The sequence below is a fragment of the Balaenoptera physalus genome, assembly GCF_965194825.1.
Source record: "Balaenoptera physalus genome assembly, chromosome: 12".
Classification (NCBI taxonomy): Eukaryota; Metazoa; Chordata; class Mammalia; order Artiodactyla; family Balaenopteridae; genus Balaenoptera; species Balaenoptera physalus.
Window position 1 is genome coordinate 62,427,994 of NC_138897.1, and position 22,949 is coordinate 62,450,942.

The 22,949-nt window shown below is 38.0% G+C and overlaps 1 protein-coding gene across 6 annotated transcripts in view; it reads right to left on the reverse strand.

The window, feature by feature from the left end:
• The window catches only part of DLGAP1 (DLG associated protein 1), an 850,590-nt gene that overhangs the window by 551,938 nt on the left and 275,703 nt on the right, over positions 1-22,949 (reverse strand). For 5 of the 6 annotated variants that reach the window (XM_082418629.1, XM_082418618.1, XM_082418637.1 and 2 more), the window contains one exon: positions 2,982-3,098. The gene's annotated coding sequence lies outside the window, so the exon portion shown is untranslated. The remainder of the gene's footprint in view (positions 1-2,981; positions 3,099-22,949) is intronic. The other variant, XM_082418633.1, reaches the window with a different exon arrangement.

The window sequence follows — 22,949 nt, forward strand, 5'->3', positions numbered from 1 at the left end:
CTCCCCCCTGTTGTACTCAATCAAATGGCAAAAAGTCTTTTTTGAAAGACTCTGCTTACTAAAGAGCAAAATACTATTGATACCCAGACACTCAGGCTCTGAATACATAGTTATTCCACCTAATCAAATGTCTGATATATTGAGTATAGTCTTACACAATAAGGAGGTTTTCATGTGATGGCAATTAGTCTTTCCCTAATGGCAGTTTCTTTGTAGAGCAGTTTCTTTGTAGGCGTTAAGTTCCTTGCTGAAACCAACCATTGCCTGCCAAACCTGTCTCTCTGTTCCTCCCACCTTCCCTCCCTCCCTTCACTTCTATCCATCCATCTGTCCATCCATCCAACCAACAAATATTTATGAGTCTATAACACAGTGGGGGATATAAAAATGTATCAAAAAGCTTACTGTTGGGGACTTTATGACGCTAAGATGGTCTCTGACCAGAAGACAGACCCTGTACTTAACCTAGTACACCTCTCCACAATGGTGGATGCTGGTAAGTGAGTCCTTTTATTACAGTCTTTGAGTTCAAACTGCAATGTAGGAACTGTAGTGCCAGACTGGATCATTTGTTTTACGAATGGTTCTCAAAGTAAGGTTCCTGCACCAACAGCAGCAACACAGCCTGGGAACTTCTTAGCAATGCAAATTCTTGGGCCTTGTCCTAGACCAACTTATGTTTGAGAACCCAAGTGCATCCAAATCACTTGGAAGACTTGACACATCACAGAATTTGCAGTACTAACCAAGGGTCTAGACCACTGGTGAGTGAAGTCAAGGAATAAGAAATAAGTCGAAAACTGAGAGTGGCAGGTTTTAAATATTTGATTAAGAAGTTTGGACAATGATGAGTTGGGTCAATTAGGAAATATTTTCTGAGCAAAGAGCAGATATGGTCAGAACTTTTATTTAGGAGACCTTGGAGTCTCATGAGACCACAGAAAGGAAGACAAATGAGAGGCGACGGCATTGTTCAGGTGAGAAGACACAGTCATTGATTCTTTCTGTGATGACCCAGGAATTTATCAGGCCTCAAATGAACTGGGACCTCAGCTCAGGATGAGGTCTGCTCTAAGAAGTATCTCTCCACTGTTGTGGGATTCTCTTCATTCTATAGTTTGATTCTGTCCAGTTTGGGGATTTCTGCCTTGCCACCTGTCACTGCTTCCTGGGTTCCCCTGCCCGGCCTCTTTCTGCTACCGTTTTCCTTCCTCCCCCCCATTTTCATTTCCTTCATTAGGAATTTGCATGTTAATTGCATCGGTTGAAATGTCTGCTTGTTCATTTGTTTTCACAGCTGCTCCTTAGAGAACTCACTGATTACATTCCTCCTCTGCACAAAGGATCTTCTAGGTCACAACACAACCACAGCCTTTACCTGGCTTCATTTTCATCTGTTGAATATCCTCATGCCGAAAACAAACAAACGAACCCTGATTCACTTTAACATGTTAAATCTATGTTGCCAGCTGACCATCCTTGTAACTTTATGCTCGGACGTGCATAATTTGTCACGCCTTTCACACAAATAATGACACTGCTAATGAGGTTGTTTCCAAATAGGAAAGACAATAATTATATTTTTGTGTTTCCACAGATACCTTCTTGTACATAAATCAATATACGGTGAGCAATAAGTACAGGTACTATAAAATATTATTCTATTATCTCTGTTCCAATATTTTGGTCATACTTCAAATCTTACTATATATAATACCCAATGCACACGTGGGCCAAGACGTACTTTTCACTCTGAACATGGACAATTTATTGATGAAGAAGTTAGTTTTGAAACAGAGTTCCCTTTGGTTCTATGCCATTTGGATATCACGCTTCAATGTCTTTAAAACACAAAACATTTTCTTCCTGGAAATAGTTCATTTAGGAAGATCATGTGATTTATTTGATGATTGAAAATAAAGTAAAAAGAACTACAACAGACACCTCTGCTTCCCTGCATCACACCCCCTTGGTTCACCTCTGATTTCAGCCATGGCTGCACAGATGGACGGTTCTGTGCCAACTCAGATTCTCTTTGCCTTTGCAGTGTCTACCACAAATGACAAGTGCCAGCACAGCCCAGAACTGTGGGGGAGTTAATGACCCAGGAGCAATCCACAACCAAGGGGAAAAAGCCAGTGGATAAAGCTTTGGCCACACATCCTTCAGGCAGAAATTCCAGGAGGGATCCCAGATCCTCTTGGAAGTCCCAGGGGGACCACGTTCCCATGTGCACCGTGGAGAACTCATTCACCTGCTCTTACTTTGGTCTTTGCTTCTTCCCCCATTCACTCTCCCCAATGCTCAGGATCAGCTCCCCAATAAAGGATCATGCCCAAGTAGTTGTCCCAGGCAAGCAACCAAAACAAACACGATCAATTGTTAGTATATTCAGCAGTATCAATCCCCTTTAGAGGTGACACCACATATGTAGTATTTTTGATTTTTCCATTGTCGAGACCTTTCTTTTTTCTTTCCATAAACTACACAATAAAATGAAAGGAGCAGAGATCATAGCATTGCCTCAAGTGTTTCCATTGCCTTTCTTACCTCACACAGATCAAGCTGATCACGTCTCTGGTGATAAATTCAAACCTGTCCAACACTCCAAGAAAAAAGAAGCTGATACTATGTCATCTACTCCCACAATTCCATGCCTGAACCTAAAGCACAACATTTCAGCCCGCAGATTTACGAAAATGGCATCCGCCCGCTCTGCCGCTGCAGATCAACACCAAGAATAAAGATGAAACATATAAAACACATCTGGTCGATTCTGAACAGGCAACTAATGAGTTAAAACAACACAGACTTGAATATGTCAGCAGCCTATTAATATGCCTGGAATTACAAGCCAGAAATACTTTCATTAAACTCCACCATGCAATCAAAAAAGAAAAAAAAAAAAGTTGCTTTACATAGGGTGACTGAAAAGGAAGCTGTAGGGATATGTGATTTAAGGGAAAAGGAGACAGTTTTACCTTTGATTATCAATTTTCCATTCCTCTTGCTTCTAAAGCAGGAAAAGATCCAAACGTTGCAGTTTTCTTTTTTTTTTTTAACCCGATGTCCCTCTTGGTATGTGATGCTCAACTGTTCTGAAACACAACGGAATGCAATAATTAGATGCAGTAACTACCCGGCAACAAAAAGATACTTAAGAAGATTGCCTAAGAACCACCCGGGCAGCCATTAAATTCAGTGATGTGAGAAGAGCGTGTCACAGAAAATTCGTGTGGCAGGGCTCTTGCACGATGTTACACTTTATTTTTATGCTTTTCAGAAAAGAAAATCAACTATACAAATAAAAAACAGTATCACCGTAATAAATAGGCTTGCTATTCTACAGTCTACTTTTCTACTATTAACATTTATATCCTCTTTAAAAAGCAATAAAATGCAAGCATTGATCATGTGATTTTGTAAGACATATTACACACACAAGACTGTGTTCACTTCCTGTGCATTATTTGTTTTAACAACACTGCAACTAAGCAGCTGTGACTAAAAAAAGGGGTTAAAAAATATTCTTTCTAGGGTAGTTCTTTTGATATCACAGGATGACACCAATTATGGCAGAATCTTTCCAAGGGCATTACTAGGTGCTGGCTGATGCCTAAACCAAAGCATTACCCCCAATTAGTAACAATACTTTCTCATGAAAGCGATAAAATGGAACTTCTAATTGGGCCCAGACTTAAGGAGGGGGGTACCTAGTATGACCACATCACATGCTTTATGCTGAGCTGTCATTTTCCTTTCTGAAAGGTCACGGAGACAAGGACTTGTGTTACATGCACAAATGACTGGTGTTGAAAAATGAAGGTATCAACAGAATTCTGTTTCTGTTTGCTTCTAAGCAATATGATTTTGTGGCCCTCGGTAGCACATTCAAATAGCATCAGAGGGAATGAGAAAAATAGTCGATCTAAGTATTAGGCAGAGGTGGAGGGATATTCAGAATTGAATCTGGGGGTGAGTAATTTCTTACCTCCTAATTATTTACAAGAATGATAGTGCTTGAATAAATGGAGAAATCATTTCACAGAAGAGGAATCAGAGGCCAGAAGAGGTGACAGGGCTTGCCTAATTTTATTAAGAGACACAAAGACAGAATGACATCTCAGATTCTCTGCCTCAAAGTTCAACCCCTTTCAAAACCCGCAACACTGTATTTGTTTCCAAAAAGAACACTGGTCATTCAAAAAATTCGGGGTTAATACAATTCTCTGCAGAAGTTGTTCCAGCAATAATTTGAGGCTGGCAAAGTTGACAGGTTAAGAATTAGGACGCTGTGGGTGGTAAAAAGCTAGAACAACAGTAGCACAAAAATATCATGTATTTTCATAGCACATAAAGCACCTTGGGAATATTATATTTTCACGTGTATCTCATTTACCTATGTTATAAAAGATAAAAATGGTTCTCCATTATCAAAAACTTTCAGGTATAATTATCATTATGAGCTCTGGTTTATGTATGATTATTGTGTTAAATATTCTTAATATTGAAGGACACTAGACAAACTCTGAATTTTTCCCTACATATATGAGAAATAGGTTACTCAAGGAGATACTAAAAAATGTTTACTTTCTAAACATTTGGAACTGACCATTTATTCATTTATAAGTATTGAGAATCTATTTTGTGCTAGATATTGTTCTTAATTTTCCATAGAAAAAAATGAAAATATTATGCAGTTTTTGACAGAGACACCCACATATACAATAAAAATCAATTTTATTACAATTGGGATGTTTTCTGAATTAAATAACATCTAGGTAAACGAATATCTTAAACAGTGGGAGGTGTCTTAAATGTCATCTAATCTAGCAGTTCCCAAGTGTGGTTGATCATCACAATTGTCTGGAAAGTTCGTGAAAAATACAAACTATAGAATTTCATGCAAGACCTATTAAATCAGACTATTCATGGGTAGATTCAGGGTAATCTGCATTTTGCAAACGCTCCCAGGTTCATTCTCCTGATCAAGCGGGTTTGGGAAACTTACTGATTCTTGCCTAATTTCCTTATTCTAGAGATGAGGGAACTGAAACTAAGGAATGACTTGCCCAAGGCATTTGTTTGGTGACAGAACTGAGATTAGAATACAGAATTCCTGATTCTTGGGTATTTTTTTCCCTTCCCTCACCCCAACAGTCCCTTTTAAACTTTTTCTTCCTGCCCTTTTTCTATCACCGAGTAACAATATTTAGTCTCTATATCTGCGAAAGAATGAGAGCGAAGGAAAGGTATAAAACAAAAATACAAACAAAAAAATAAACAAAACCCAAAAAACAACAAACAAAACAAAACACCCTGACACACACACACACACAGGAATCTGAACTTAAGTAGTCTGCTTCAATAGTGCGCTCTTCCCTACCGCACTGGGTTGTGCTAGAGTCACTACTTTGGGGTGTCTGCTTAGCCCTGTCCTGTAGGATCTGCCCAGCCTTCCACCACCTTCCCCAACCTTCAGAGGTGCCCTCTGTCCATTGTGTGTCATTGACTCCTCATCCATGGCCATCGTTGGCTGTGGGGCGGTAAGGGGAGCTCACTAAGAAAGTGACATGTAACCAAAATCTTGAAAGATGTGAGGGGGTTAGTCATGTGCACGACAAGCGTGTTCCAGGCAGAGGGAATGGCCAAGGTTAGGGCCCTGAGGCAGGAGTGTTCCCAGGGGCTGTTCCTGGAATTGCTAGGGGGTCAGTGGGGATGGAGTAGCGCTGGCTAGTACAGGATTAGTAGCAGAGAAATGGAGGGGCAGTGAGTGGTACCGTGGGGAGGTGGAGGGAAGGACGGATCCAGGGCAGCTCAAGGCTTTTCGGCTTTTACTCAGTGAAATGGGGGCCACCACAGGAGCTTGAGCTCAGAATTGACACAGCTTCTGTTTCAGTAGCCTCATCCTGGCTGCTGGTTGGGAAGAGACCACAGGGGAGGCCAGGATGGAGGCAGGTGGAAAGCTCGCCTTCTTGGCGAGAGGAGATGTTGGCTCAGACTCACGTAGTGCTGGTGAGGAGGCATCAGATCCAGGCTGGGTATCTTTTGAAGGAGAGTCAACAGGATTTCCTGATGGAGTGGGTGGAGGGGGTAAGGAATGAGGGAGGCAAGGATGACCTCTAGGTTTCTAGCCCACACAACTGGAAGAGGACATTACTATCTATCACTTAGATGAGAAAGCCTGTGGCTAGAGAAGACTTCTGGGGAAAAAGGATGAGCTTAATTTGGCCATATTGACTTTGAGAGGTCAGTACCAAGTGGGCTTCTCATGCAGGAGGTTGGACATATAATATTGGAATGGAAGCTCCCAGAAGACTTTCTGGCCTCCCATGGAAAACTGGTAGTATTCTTATTATTACCTACTACAGATGATTATGTGGATATTAAACGCAATAATACATGTAAAACACAGTAACTGGTACATAACAGAACTCAGCACATTTTAATTCCCTTCTGTTTCCTGCTTTTATTTTCAAATATTTATTTCTCTGTTGACTATAAGATTAAGTCTAGCAGACATAGAGAATGGACTTGAGGACACGGGAAGGGGGAAGGGTACGCTGGGATGAAGTGAGAGAATGGCATGGACATATATACACTACCAAATGTAAAATAGCTAGTGGGAAGCAGCCGTATAGCACAGGGAGATCAGCTCTGTGCTTTGTGACCACCTAGAGGGGTGGGATAGGGAGGGTGGGAGGGAGACGCAAGAGGGAGGGGATATGGGGATATACATATATGTATAGCTGACTCACTTTGCTATAAAGCAGAAACTAACACACCATTGCAAAGCAATTATACTCCAATAAAGATGTTAAAAATTAAATTAAATTAAGATTAAAAAAAAAGATTAAGTCTACCTTTGTGTGAAAAAATCAATTTTCTGCAAGACGTAATAAAAACCATGCTCTACATTTTGGCAGTCCTTTCTAAAATACAGTGAAAATAATCACCGGATGAAATATTAATAATGCTACTCAGTAAGTCATAAAGCAGAACTTTCAGGGAGCAAGGTAAATTTTGGTTGGGGCACAAGCTGAAAGATCTAAAGTAAAAATAAAAACAGAACTGGAATAAATCCACAGACCTAAAAAGTCACTCGACTTCTCTCAAATTCCCCTTGATTTTTAGCAATGATTAATTGTCCTTCGGGATAAAGAAGATGCAGAAATGTGGGAGAGATGATCATTCAACCACAGGTCCTCATGCACAGCTGAGGAAGCACAGAGGGGAGATCTGGAAATTCTAGAAAGAATTCTTTGAAGTCTACAATTGTATCTTTAAAATGAGTTTGTTGATTTATAAACGCCTCTTCAACTAAACACAGTTTAAAATAGAAACCCCGTAAGGTCAAACCCTGTTTTATAGATGAGGTTAATGAGTACTAGTGAGGTGACCTGTTTTATCTGAGGTCACAGTTAGTAGATAACAAAGCCAGAGCTAGCCCATAGGCCTCCTAACTTTCAGTATAGTTGTCCTTCCACTCAAATAGTTTCTCTTAATTTTTCTTTTATTTTTTTTTTAACCCAATTACCTCTTTTACCAAATAAGCAGCATCAGTTTTTGAAATCTCAAGTTTTCTCGTAAAATGTTACTCACATTTATGGTCCATAACACACTGTGTTTGTTTGAAGACCAAAAGTTAAACTAGCGACCAGCCTCCTGATGCTCTCATCCCTGCAGGTCTTAGAGTAAGAATCAATTTCACAACAAGGTCTGCAATTATTCTGCTACTTCCCATATGCCTGAGGCAGCCTTAGATCAAATAAAAAGCAAAAAAAGGAAGACTAGACAGTTGCCACTTCCTTTGCAAACCTCTTTGCTGATTGATTCCTCATTTGTGTGTAAGAAACTTCAAAGCAGGGCTGGATGCATGGGCGTGCCCACCTGGGCAGCTCCATGGGGCTCCATGCACAGAACAGCCCTGTGCTGTTCAATGCTTTTATATTTGAGTCAGTGTTCTGTGGGTACAGTCCAACAGGATAATGGCGCACGTGTGTGATCGGGGGTACCTGAATAATATGCCTGTCCCCAGACATCCCTTGCTGCCTCATCTGCATATAACATGCGTGAATGTGAATTCTGGTAGACCCACGATTCCTGGGAGGTCAGTGAGATTTGCTGAGTATGCTATGTCTATGGCTGACAGTTCCAAGAGGCCATGCTTTCCATGGGAACCAGAATTTGGTTCCAACTTTGTAAGAAGACGTTGGTGTTCTAAGAAACACAGATGACCAAGAAACCCTATCATATCCTTTATTTCTTGCATGTTTTCCATTGTATTAGCCAGCTGCTTATGCCGAAGATGATACATAAAAAGGAAGAGAAAGGAAGGGCAATCAGAGTTCTTTTTCTCCTTCACTCATCAGAAAGCCAAAGGGAGGCTACTGGTACATGTTGGTACACGTATCAATAAGTGAAATAAAAATGGTAGACTAAGTTTTGTGTAGTGTTTCCACTGTTCTGGTAAGAATGACGTATGTATGCATGATCTATGACATACAAATTGCATGATTTTGGTGATTCTGCTCGAGAGTTAGATATTCTTATATTTGTATTGCACAATATAAAGATGAATGGTTAAATTCATGCTAGTAATTGAAACTTTTGCTTTTCTTTACCTGGAACTACATTAAATAGCCGATAAAAAATGCTACTAGTTGAGAGAGAGATGGTGGAAGAAAAGAAATGGTTTTAGATTTGTGTACATGTAACAACCCTCTGTCCTGCTTTTTGAACAAAGTGCCTGCCCTTTCATTTTTGCCCTGAGCCCTGCTAATTACGTAGTCATTAACATTCACCCTGTTGTAATGAACTGGCACAGACTGTAGCAAGAGCTTCAAGCCTTATTAAATTACAGTTTAAGCACTGTATATAGAATTTTGGAACTGGACCACCTACTTCTGAAAATCCTGGTGTAAATGTGAACTAAATTAATCTAGCCTCTGTTCTTCTCAAATGCCTCAATGTCTTCTTCTTTACCAGCTGACTACTTGAACATTTAATCAAAGGTCCTACCTCAAGCCAACTTATCTCTGAAGTCCCTCAGTGTTTAATTTAATTTCTAATTTAATTTAATTTCTATCTTCCATTTGAAACTTCATTGCCTTAAAGGTCAAATCCTCAACCAGGGAAGAGAGAAAAGTCAGTGATAAAAGTGATTTACTTTGAAGTGTAAACAATGTAGACACCTGACACTTTCAAGGGATATTTACATTTTAAAGATGCACTTCATACTGTCTAGATGACCTTAATGTGTAAGAAACAACGCTTCTAAGGGAGAAATCTTTCTATTACTCTCTGTTAAGAAGGCCCTTCTACCCCAATCCACTTGATATAATGAGTCTTAACCTATTTCTGAACAAGTTCACATTTTTTTTTTAGTTGAAGTATAGTTGCTGCACAATACTATGTAAGTTACAGGTATACAATACAGTGATACACAATTTTTAAAGGTTATACTCCATTTATAGTTATTGTAAAATATTTGTTATCCTCCGCATGTTGTACAATCTATCCTTGTAGCTTATTTTATACCTAAGTTTCTACCTCTTAATCCCTCACCCCTCTATTTCCCCTCCCCACTTCCCTCTCCCCACTGCTAACCACTAGTTTGTTCTCTGTATCTGTGAATCTGTTTCTTTTTTGTTATATTCACTAGTTTGTTGTATTTTTAAGATTTCATATATAAGTGATATCATACAGTATTTGTCTTTCTCTGACTTATTTCACTTAGCATAATGCCCTCCAAGCCCATCCATGTTGCTGCAAATGGCAAGATTTCATTTTTTATGGCTGAGTAGTATTCCACTTTGTATATGTGCATATATATATATATTATATATATGCACATATACACCCATATACCACATCTTCTTTATCCATTCATCTGCTGATGGACACCTAGGTTGCTTCTATATCTTGGCTACTGCAAATAATGCTGCTATGAACACTGGGGTGCATGTAACTTTTTTGAATTAGCGTTTTTGGGTTTTTTTTTTTTGATATATACCCAGGAATTGAATTGCTGGGTCATATGGTAGTTCTATTTTTAGTCTTTTGAGAAACCTCCACACTGTTTTCCACAGTGGCTGCACCAATTTACATTCCCAGCAACAGTGTACAAGGATTTCTTTTTCTCCACATCCTCACCATCATTTGTTATTTGTGTTCTTTTTGATGATAGCCATTCTGACAGGTGTGAGGTGCTATCACATTGTGGTTTTGATTTGCATTTTCCTGATGATTAGTGATGTTGAGTATCTTTTCCTGTGCCTGTTGGCCATCTGCATGCCATCTTTGGAAAAATGTCTGTTCATTCCTTCTACCCATTTTTTAATCAGGTTGTTTGTTTTTGCACACAATTTTTAAAAAAATGAGGTAATGTGTGCTCAGACATACCCAAATTTTCCCAATCAATTGAAAAAGGTTTCACAGTCATGAAACACACAGGCTTATTTCATGTCTCTTTAAAGCTCACCACAAAGAAATGCACTTTAAGATGTGTAGTGCTAGTTGGAAACTTAGCCTCTATTTTATTGTCTTTTTTAATTTGACCTGTATTCTTTCCATCCTGTCCTCATATCTCAGTTTATCTGTGGCAGCTTTGCAGCTTCAAGAGTTTGGTTAGAGGACCCTCTGTGCTGAAATGTACAGATACTGACCCCAACTTGACTCACTTCTCTACAGACAGAATGATTTGGGCTCCCTGGTAGACACAGGGTACGTAATGACTCACTGATACCTCAGCTGTTGCCCTGTTATAAAAAGACTGACTACTTACAACTGTTGGAGCACGATTTAGTGATACCTTTTAACCCACGTGGCTGAAGACTAAAAGACCTTTTCCCTATGGCAGATTTCTTAAAAGAAGTTTCACCACCCAAGAATAAATAGGAGACTGTGATATTTACTGTCAATGACTTAAGTGGGAACTCCCAACGTCTTGGATTTACACAGCCTTTCTTTCCTAAAATCTCAAAACTTAATATGTTTATAAATAGTTTTCTAAAAAAACAACAACTCCCCTCCCCAAACCCACTAGACTATGATAATCTCTTTGGTCCTACTGAATCCCCATTGCTTTCTCTTTGTTCACTGGGCTGGCAAGCTTCTACATCCCTTTCAATTTCCCCACCTCTGGATGAACTTAATGGAACATAATAAGAACAGCCTCATTTACTGAGTGCTGGCTATACACCAGGCATTGTTCTAAGCACATTACATGGATTGTTTCATTGAAAATTCGCAATAACCCTATGAGGGAGGTACTGTTATTAGCGCCATTTTACAGATGAGAAAACTGAGATGCAGAGATGGTAAGAAAATGACCAACTTATTAATGCTGGTGAGTGAAGGTACCAGCTTTATTTATATCAGACCTAGACAGTCTGATCTCAGCCATGCACTCAACCACTATTTCACCTCTTGGTGTCTGCCTCAAGCCAAATATACAGATTTACCTTTCGTCAAATTCATTTCCATCCACCTACCTAATTCCTTTATATCAGGCTGACTGTAAGGATTTCAAAGCCTAGATTGTCCCAGAAACTATAAATAAATGACTTCATTTCGATATTATCATTATTTCATTTTTATAGATGCCAAAATAGAGGCAGAGAAATTAAATTACTTGGCCAAGGTCACAGAAAATATTGGAGTTAGGATTTAAATCTAGTTCTTTTTTATCACTGTGTGACATTTTACTCTTCTGTGTTAGATTTAGTTTTCCTTATTCTTAAAAATCACTTTTCCATGCCAGAGTATAGAAAAGCTTTTGACTTTTCTGTCTTTTCTTTCCTTCTTTCCTTTTCTTTCTTTCTTTCCTTCCTTCTTTCTTTCTCTTTCTTTCTTCCTTTCTTCCTTTCTTCCATTCTTTCTTCCTTCCTTTCTTTCTTTTTCTCTTTCTTCCTTCTTTCCTTTATTTATTTATTTATTTATTTATTTATTTAGCTAGCTGATGATTAGTTCAATTGTTAGAGCCAAAATTTTAATAGCCAGGGACCCAAGTCTTAGTTCCAACCCCCAGATATGCCAGTTGGCAACACTGGTTCCATGGCCACAAATTGTAAATTTGTTTCCAAGCACCACTTCCCAATGCATGCTGAGAATCATCAATCAGTGAATTATGCACTTTTAAACATGGACTGGACTTTATCATTCATAAAATCTAATTTCTTCATTTCATAGATAAGAAAGGCACAGAGGTTAGGTGTCATAACTGAGATCACACAGCAGTTTAGTAGCAGAGATGGGACAATAATTTAGATTTCCTGACATGAAAACTGGGGTTTTCTTCCCATACAAAGGCAGCCTAACTGGCTATTTTTCACAGTGTCTTAAAAATACATTCATGCATTCAACAAAGATTGAGGGGCTACTATGTGCCAGATACTGTTCCAGGTACTGGGAATGGGGCTGTAAAGAAAAAAGAAAAATTCCTGCCCTCAAGGAGCTTTACTACCTGGCATTGTAATGGTACAACGTAATGCATCTATATTTAAGTTACTTTGAATTTAATCACTGTTTTTTTTTTAAAAAGTGATTATTTAAGAAGCACTGGCTTGAAATTTGGATGGTCCAAAACCATAAGAGATGGTAGAGCCTATTTTTTTTATTTTTTTTTATTTATTTTTTTTTTTGTTTTAAATTTTATTTATTTATTGCTGTGTTGGGTCTTCATTTCTGCGCCAGGGCTCCCTCCAGTTGTGGCAAGTGGGGGCCCCTCTTCATCGCAGTGTGCGGGCCTCTCACTATCGCGGCCTCTCTTGTTGTGGAGCACAGGCTCCAGACGCGCAGGCTCAGTAACTGCGGCTCACAGGCCCAGCCGCTCCGCGGCATGCGGGATCCTCCCGGACCAAGGCTCGAACCCATGTCCCCTGCATTGGCAGGCGGACTCCCAACCACCGCGCCACCAGGGAAGCCCTAGAGCCTATTGTTGTATCTACTATTTTGTATATATAATCAAAGTCCGGTCATTACACATAAATAGGGGTGGTGTGGGTTTTGCAGCATCAACAGAGAGATGGAGACGATAAGGTGCCTGCCCTCAAGGAGTTTAAGGAGGAAGCGTGAGTCATGGCGATTAGAGGAGAGGGTTTCCCCTAAAATAAAACCTCTTCAAGCAAATTCCAAAACATTCCAAAATTATCTTTTACTCCGTAACAATTAAAAATCACCCTCTATAGCTGCTGAGAATTACAGCTATACTTAAGCAAATAATCTGAAATCCCAAAGCCCCAGTTAAATTTTCTGAAATTGATCTATTTAAAGTCTTTTTAAATGTTGAATAGCTTATTTTGTGTCAACTTGTCCAATGGCAGAGAGATAACAATTTAAAAAATGTAAATTTGCCTTGAAATCAACATACAACCAACCTCTTTCTCTTGTCAATAATAATGATAATGAAGTGACAAAACTGAGCTCTTGGTCACAAAGGCTGGCTGCATTTGCTAATAGTCTGAAAAGAAATGGCCACCCTAAAGCTATTTCAATAATGGAAAACAAAAAGTAGTGCAGTTTAAAGTTCTATACTAAGCCTATTCTTTTTTTTTTTTTAAGCCTATTCTTTAATTACAATATTTTGCAATGTCAATACACACCATTATCTGCAGTAACCGGGGATTAAAAAATATATAATACAGTTATGTTTCGATCACAAACTAGGCTTTAGTTGTCTTCCAAGATATTAAATGCTTCAGTCCGACTCTCCCACTTAAGTATGTTGAGTAGATGTGGCTGATATCATGTTACCTTGAAGTCTCTGACATGGAGGGTCGATACTAAAACATCTTGATTAAATTCCAGCAACAGTAAGACATGAGAAGCTGGTATATAATTTATTGTTACCAATTCATAACTGTCTTTGCTCCTAAGCCAGCATACGTGATGAGCTGCTGAGAACGCGCTATTCACAAGTATTTTCATCTCTCATGCATGCCTTATTCACCCTTCTGAGGGGTAAACATACAAGAATTCACACTCAGAAAACATCCTGAATGGCAACTTTTGGAGAAAAATCTAAAGGGTTAGCAACTGTAGTTGAACTAACTTTTATCATTCGTTCCTACATTGCTTACGGTGCCTTTAAAAGAAGACCCAGCAAGGGAAATATGTCTCGGGGGCAAGCCTGGCTAATCTACGTGGAACCATGCTGCAACTGTCGAGTGCCCAAATAATGCAATTTGCTGTAACTTAATTTCTACAGTTCCCTCATGGTTCACGCTGGGCAGCAGATTCAGTAGAAGTAAATTATGTACTTACTTACCATGGCCAATGCCACCCCAATCAAATGTCTGCTAAAATAGAAGGCAATGATGCTAATTTTTATGGTAATTAGGTGATATGCTCAGTTCCAGAGGCAAAGGCAGTGAACAGAAAGACAGGGAGCCTCTTCTTATTTCCTTTACCTCCATCACAGATGGAGAGTATGTAGGGTCATCTCTAGAAAATGCTGTGTCTTCAGCACAGTTCTATGACCTTTTCCTGTATACCTCCTTTTTTAAAAGTTATTTTATTGAAGTATAGCTGATTTACAATGCTGTATTACAACATACAACTATATAACATACAACTATACGATGTTGTATAGTTTCTGCTGCACAGCAAAGTGATTCAGTAATACATTCTCCAAAGAAGACATAATACAGATGGCCAACAGACACATGAAAAGATGCTCATCATCACTAATTATTAGAAAAATGCAAATCAAAACTACAATGAGGTACCACCTCACATTGGTCAGAATGGCCATCATTTAAAAAGTCTACAAATAACAAATGCTGGAGAGGGTGTGGAGAAAAGGGAATCCTCCTACATTGTTGGTGGGAATGTAAATTGGTGCAGCCACTATGGAGAACAGTACGGAGGTTCCTCAAAAAAATAAAAATAGAGTTGCCATATGATCCAGCAACCCCACTCTTGGGAATATATCTTGTATACCTCTTTACCAATTTTGTATCTTTTTCTCAGATACCATTTTTCAAGTGTCCCTTCATTAAAACTCCTATACCTGACAAGTAGTAGGCCAAGAAAGCCTCGTTGTCCATACAGACTTGAGACACTCTTCTCTCACTGAGAGGCATCCAGAGGCATGGCCATCAAAAGCCCATTCTGCTCCCTCAGGTGGTGCCAGCACGGACTGGTGAAAAAACCCAGCCAACCGAAATAAAAATGGAAAGGCACTGAAAACTCAATTGCCATTGGAACCATGGCCCAGATAAGTAGGCCAGCAGTGTGACTACTGCTACAATGAAATACTTAAATAGGATCCAAAGTTTCCTAATTTAACGGACAAAATGTCCAGGATACAATAAAAAACCACCTGTCATACCAAAATTCAAGAGAAGTCACAACTTAAGTAACAATAACCAACTGATGGCAATACTGAGATGAATCAGATGGTTGAATTATCTAACAAGAATTTTAAACAGCCATCAGATCAACGTTTCAACAATCAACTGCAAATTCTTTTGGAACATATGAAACAAAAGAAACTTCAGCAGAGAAACAGAAGTTATAATAAAGGACCAAACGGAAATTAATAGAATTGAAAAATACAATAACAGAAATAGTAGAAGAAAACAACTTGGTGGGTGGACTGAAAAGAGGGGTGGAGCAGACAAAGGACATATCATTGAATTCACCCCATCTGAACGACAGGGAGAAAACAGAATATTTTAAAAATAAATAGGAAGTTCAGGGGTGTGCAAGGCAATAACAAAAGATCCAAATTTCACTTCATTGGAGTCCCAGAAAAAGAAAAAGTGGGCCTGAGAGAATATTCAAAGAAATAGTGGCTGAACGCTTCTCAAATTTGGTAAAATACACACATCTGCAGACTCAAGGAGGTGAGGGAAATCCAAACAGGATAAACCCAAAGAAGTAGACACCAACACATTATAATAAAACTTGTGAAAATAAAAGACAAAGAAAATATCTGAAAGCAGCCAAAGAGAAACAAGCATTTCTATGGAGGAACACCAATGTGGGTAACAGAAGACTTCTCACTTCAAACTCTGGAGGCCAGAAGGAAGTGGTAAGGCATTTTTCAAATGACAAAAGAAAATAACTGTCAGTTGCAAGTTTAATATTCATCAAAATGATCCTTCAGGAATGAAGAAGAAATGAAAACATTCTTACACAAAGAAAAATTAAAAGAATATGTCAGGCTTCCCTGGTGGTGCAGTGGTTGAGAATCTGCCTGCCAATGCAGAGGACACGGGTTCGAGCCCTGGTCTGGGAAGATCCCACATGTCGCGGAGCAACTAGGTCCGTGAGCCACAACTACTGAGCCTGCGCATCTGGAGCTTGTGCTCCGCAACAAGAGAGGCCGCGACAGTGAGAGTCCTGCGCACCGCGATGAAGAGTGGCCCCCGCTTGCCACAACTAGGGAAAGCCCTTGCACAGAAACGAAGACCCAACACAGCCAAAAATAAAATAAATAAATAAATAAATTTATTAAAAAAATAAAAAATAAAAAAAGAATATGTCACTGGCAAACCTAATCTTAAAGACTAACTAAAGGAAGTTCTTTGAATGGAAAGGAAATTAAAAAAAAAAAAAAAAAAAAGACTCATGGAACATAATGAAAGGAACAAGGAAACGAACAGAAAGACAGGTATATGCAATCTTTTAATTTAAAGAGTTTCATAAAATATATTTGATGATTAAAAAAACAGAATGCAATCCGTACTTAAGACAATGATATCTAAAAGTTTGGAAGGTAAAGGGATCTAATGGCTATGGTTTCCAAATTTTACTTAATGTGATAAATGTTGGTATTAATACACTGTGATAAGAAATGTATGTATGCTGTAATACACAGAGCAGCCACTATGAAAACTATGCAAAAAGATATACTCAAAACCACTAGAGAAAATATTTTAAAAACTTATATCTGATAAGGGATTTATATTTGGAACATGGAAAGAACTCCCACAACTCAACAATGACAAAAAACTAACAACCCAATTAAAAAATGGTCAAGGACTTGAACAGACATTTCTCCAAAGTATATATACAAATGGACAGTAAGCACATAAAAAGATGATCAACATTACTAATCATTAGGGAAATGCAAGTAAAAGCCACAGTGAGATATCACTTCACATCCATTAGGATGGCCATTATAAACAAAAGAAAGCAAAACAAAACCCCAGAAAATGACAAGTGCTGGCGATAATGTGGAGAAATTGGAACTGTTGTGCATGGTTGGTGGGACTCAATAGCGAAAAACCAAGAAATTTGATTAAAAATGGGCAGAAGAACTGAATATACATTTTTCCAAAGAAGACATACACATGGTCAACAGGCACATGAAAAAGGTGCTCAACATCACTAATCATCAGGGAAATGCAAATAAAACCACAATGAGATACCACCTCAAATCTGTTAGAATGGCAATCATGAAAATACAAGAGATAAGTGTTGGTGAGGATATGGAGAAAAGGGAACCTTTGTGCACTGTTGATGGAAATGTAAATTGATGCAGTTGTTATGGAAGCAGTATGGAGATTCTTGAAAATATTAAACACAGAACTTCCACATGATCCAGGAGTCCCACTTCTGGATATATATCCAAAGAAATGAAAGCAGGATCGCAAAGAGATATCTGCACTCCCAAGTTCACTGCAGCATAATTCACAATAATCATAATATGGAAACTACCTAAGTGTCCATCAATGGATGAATGGATACACACACACACAAATGGAATATTATTCAATCATGAGAAAGAAGATAATCTTGCCACTAGTAAAAACATGGATGGACCTTGAGGACATTGTGCTAAGTGAAATAAGTCAGACAGAGAAAGACAAATACTACATGATATCACGTATATGTGGAATCTAAAATAACTGAACTCATAGAAACAGAGAGTAGATTAGTAGTTGCCAGGGGCTGAAGGGTGGGGGAAATGGGGAGATGTTGGTCAAAGAGACCAAACCCCCACTTAAAAGATGAGTAAGTTCTGGGCATCTAATGTACAGTATGATTATTATTGTCAATAATACTGTGTTGCATATTTGAAAGTTGCTAAGAGAGTAGATCTTAAATGTTCTTACCACAAAAAAGAAATGGTAATAATGTGACAAGATAGAAGTGTCAGTTAATGTTATGCTTGTAACCATTCTGTAATATATAAGTGTATCGAATCAACCCATTGTAGAACTTAAATTTACACAATGTTATATGTAATTATATCTCAATAAAGTTGGAAACAAAATAACATAAAATGGTGCAGCCACTGTGGAAAACAGTATGGTGGTTCCTCAAAAACTTAAAGATTGAATTACCATGTGATCCAGTCATTCTATTTTAAGTATATACCCAAAAGAATTGAAAGCAGGGACTCAAAGAGATATTTATACACCTATGTTCACAGCAGCATTACTCACAAAAGCCAAAAGGTGGAAATAACCCACAGATTTATTAAAAATGAATGAATAGGGCTTCCCTGGTGGCGCGGTGGTTGGGAGTCTGCCTGCCAATGCAGGGGACAGGGGTTCAAGCCCTGGTCTGGGAAGATCCCACATGCCGCGGAGCGACTGGGCCCGTGAGCCACAATTGCTGAGTCTGCGCGTCTGGAGCCTGTGCTCCGCAACAGGAGAGGCCACGATGGTGAGGGGCCTGCACACCGCGATGAAGAGTGGCCCCCACTTGCCACAACTAGAGAAAGCCCTCGCACAGAAACGAAGACCCAACACAGCCATAAATAAATAAATAAATAAAAATTAAACTTTAAAAAGAATATCACCAAACATTCCGAGAAGCAACTGGCCCTGAATCTGATCAGGGACCACTTCTAATCTCTTTCTAAAAAAAAAAAAAAAAAAATGAATGAATAAACAAATGTGGTATACATAGAATGGAATATTATTCAGCCTTATGAAATCCTGATGCATGCTATAACATGGGTACACCCAGAAGACATTATGTTACGTGAAATAAGCCAGACACAAAATGACACATATCGCATGATTCCACTTATATGAGGTTCCTAGAACAAGCAAATTCACAGAGAGAGAAAGAATAGTGTTACCAGGGATTGGAAGCAGAGAGGAAGGGAGAGTTTAACAGACACAGAATTTCAGTTTGGGATAATGAAAGTTCTGGACAAGACAGTGATGATGGTTCCACAACAATATGAATGTACTTAATGCCACTGAACTGTATACACTTAAAAGTGGTTAAAATGGTGAATGTTATATACATTTTATCACAATAAAAAAATTATAAATAAATCAAGAAAAACTCAAAACTATTTGAGTAATACACAGAAAGGCAAGAAAAGACAAACAGAAGAACAAGAACTAGAGGAAACAAACAGAAAACAAATAATGAAATGGCCAATTTATACACTAACATTTCAGCAAGTATCTCAAGTATACACGGTCCAATACACCAAGTAAAAGACAGAGATTGGCAGAGTGAATGAATACATGGCCCAACTAAATGCCCTTTGCAAGAAACCCACTTCAAATTCAGTAGAAAAAGTACAGCATGCAAACATTAATTTTAAAAAACAGGTGTGGCTATATTGATATCAGATAAAGTAGTCGTCAGAACAAGGACTATTACTAGAGAAAAAGAGAGACATAACACAATGGTACAAAGACCAATCTGATAGGAAGACAACAACCCTAATCCTATATCTGTACTTAACAAATAGAGCTTGAAAACATGAGCCTGAATACATGAAATGGAAACTGATGTTACTGTAAAGAAAAATACAGAAATCCACATTATGGTTGAAGACTTCAATATCCTGCCCTTAAAAACTGATAAAATGACTAGACAGAAAATCAGCAAAGTTATAGAAGATCTGAACAACACAGTCAACTAACTGAACCACATTGACATGTGAGACCACTACACCCAACAATAGCAGAGTACACAGTTTTTTCTCCAAACACCCAGTGAACCTTCACCAAGACTCACCAGCTCCTAAGCCATAAAACAAACCTCAACAAAATTAAAAGTATTGAACTCATACATAATGTGTTCTCTGACCATATGGAATCAAACTAGAAATTAGTAATAGAAAGCTAACAAAATTTCTAAATATGTCAATATTAAAATGCAGACTTCTAGGGCTTCCCTGGTGGCACAGTGGTTAAGAATCGGCCTGCCAATGCAGGGGACACAGGTTCGAGCCCTGCTCCAGGAAGATCCCACATGCCGCAGAGCAACTAAGCCCGTGCACCACAACTACCGAGCCTGTGCTCTAGAGACCGCGAGCCACAACTACTGAAGCCCGTGTGCCTAGAGCCCATGCTCTGCAACAAGAGAAGCCACCACAATGAGAAGCCCGCTCACCACAACAAAGAGTAGCCCCTGCTCACTGCAACTAGAGAAAGTCTGTGCGCAGCAACAAAGACCCAACGCAGTCAAAAATAAATAAATAAAATAAATAAATTTTTAAAAATACAGACTTTTAAGTAATCCATGTGTCAAAGAGCAAGTCTCAAAGAAATTTTAAAAAATATCAGAATGAATAAAAATGAAAACTTAAAATACACGGATGCAGTTAAAGCCATGCTCAGAGAGAAATTTCTATTTCCTCACTAGAAATGAGGAAAGGTCTCAAATCAGTAATCTAAGTTCCCACATGAGAAACTAGAAAAAGATGAGCAAAATAAACCCAAAGCAGAAATAGAGAAACAGTGAAACAGAAAGCTTGTTCTTCGGGGGAAAAAAAAATCAACAACACTTAAAAAGCTTTAACAAGGCTGACAAAGATAAAGAGAGGATGCACATCACCAATTTTGGAAATGAAACAAGGAATATCATTACAGATTCTGCAACTGTTAAAAACATAATAAAAGAATACAATGAAAAATTTTATGCTAAAAAATTTGAGAGCTTGGAAAAAAAGGACCAATTCCTCGAAAGCCACAAGCGAACAAAGCAACTAAGAGGGGACAAATAATATGAATAGCCTTATAACCATCAAAGGAATTCAGTTCATAATCTAAAACTACTAAAAAAGAAATCACCAAATCCAGATAGATTCCTTGGAGAATTATACCAAACATTTAAAGACTTACTATAACCAACCTTCACAATCTTTTCTAGAAAACAGAAACACAAAGAAGTCTCAACTCATTTTATAATACCAAAACCAAAACAAGAAAACACAAAATAATAAAACTTCAGACCAGTACCCCTCATGAATATAAATGCAAAAGTCATCGACAAAACAGTAGTAAATTGAATCCAACAATGTATAAACAGAATTATACACCATGACCAATTGTGCAAGCTTGGTTCAACATTCTAAAATCAGTCAATGTAATACAATGCATGAAAAAGCTAAAGAAGAAAAACATCACATGATTATATCAATTGATACAGAAAAATCATTTAACAAAATCCAACATACATTTATGATAATGACTCTCTGCAAGTTAGGGATAAAGGGAAATTACCTCCACCTGATAAAGAGCACCTAGAAAAAAATCTACAGCTAATATCATACTTAAATATCCTACTTAAATACTGACTGCTTTCCCCTCAGATCAGAACAAGGCAAGGATATCTGCCTTCACCACTCTCTAACTGACATAGTATTGGAAGTTTTAGCCACTGCATTAAGGCAGGAAAAAGAAATAAACAGCATACAGATTGGAAAAGAAGAGATAAAATCACCTCTATTTAAATATGTTATGACTGTATTACATATGGAAGATTCCAAGGACTCTACAAAAAACTCCCAGAACCAATAAGTGACTTCAGCAATTTTGCAGAAAACAAGGTCAAGCCACAATGACCAATCACATTTCAATATACTAACAAGGAACATGTGGAAACAAAAACAATGCCATTTAAAACTACTGCAAATTAAATAATTAAGAAAGTATGTGCAAAATCTATATGTTGAAAATGACAAAATACTGATGAAGATATCAAAGATGATCAAAATAAATGGAAATACATACTGCCTTCATAGACTGGAAGACTCAACATAGTAAAGATGTTAATTCTGCCCAAACTGATCTATAGGCTTAACTCAATTCCTATTAAAATCTTGGTCAGGTCTTTTATAGACATAGAGAAGCTTTGTCTAAAGTTTATATGGAAAGAAAAAAGACCCCAGAATAGCTAAAATAATCATGACAAAGAGAAATAAAAATGAGAAATCAATCCAATTATATGGAGGCTTAGTATACGGCTGTATGTAATCTTTTCTAGAAAACTGTGCACTGGTGTTGGTGGATGTATAGACAATTCTATGGATCAGAAGGCAGAATCCAAAAACAGACCCGCACAAATATACTCAACTGGCTTTTGACAAAGGTGCAAGAGCAATTCAGTGAAGGAAGGGATAGCCTTTCAAGAAATAGTGTTGGAGCAATTGAACATTATAGGCAAAACCCAAAAACTAAGAAAAAAACTCGACCTAAACCTCACACCTTATAAAAAAAATGAAGCCAGAATGAATCATGAACTCAAGTATAAAATGCAAAACTATAAAACTTGCAGGAAAAAAACAAACAGAAAAAAATCACTGGGATCTAGGACTAAACAGTTATTGGACTTGACACTAAAGCATGACCCATAAAAGAAAAAAAAATGACTTCATCAAAATGAAAAACTATTGCTTTTTTTTTGATATTGAGCTCCATGAGTTGTTTGTATATTTTGGAGATTAATCCTTTGTCCGTTGTTTCATTTGCAAATATTTTCTCTCATTCTGAGGGTTGTCTTTTCATCTTATTTATGGTTTCCTTTGCTGTGCAAAAGCTTTTAAGTTTAATTAGGTTCCATTTGTTTATTTTTGTTTTTATTTTCATTACTCTAGGAGGTGGGTCAAAAAAGATCTTGCTGTGGTTTATGCCCAAGAGTGTTTTTCCTATGTTTTCCTCCAAGAGTTTCATAGTGTCCGGTCTTCCATTTAGGTCTTTAGTCCATCTGGAGTTTATTTTTGTATACAGTCCTAGGTA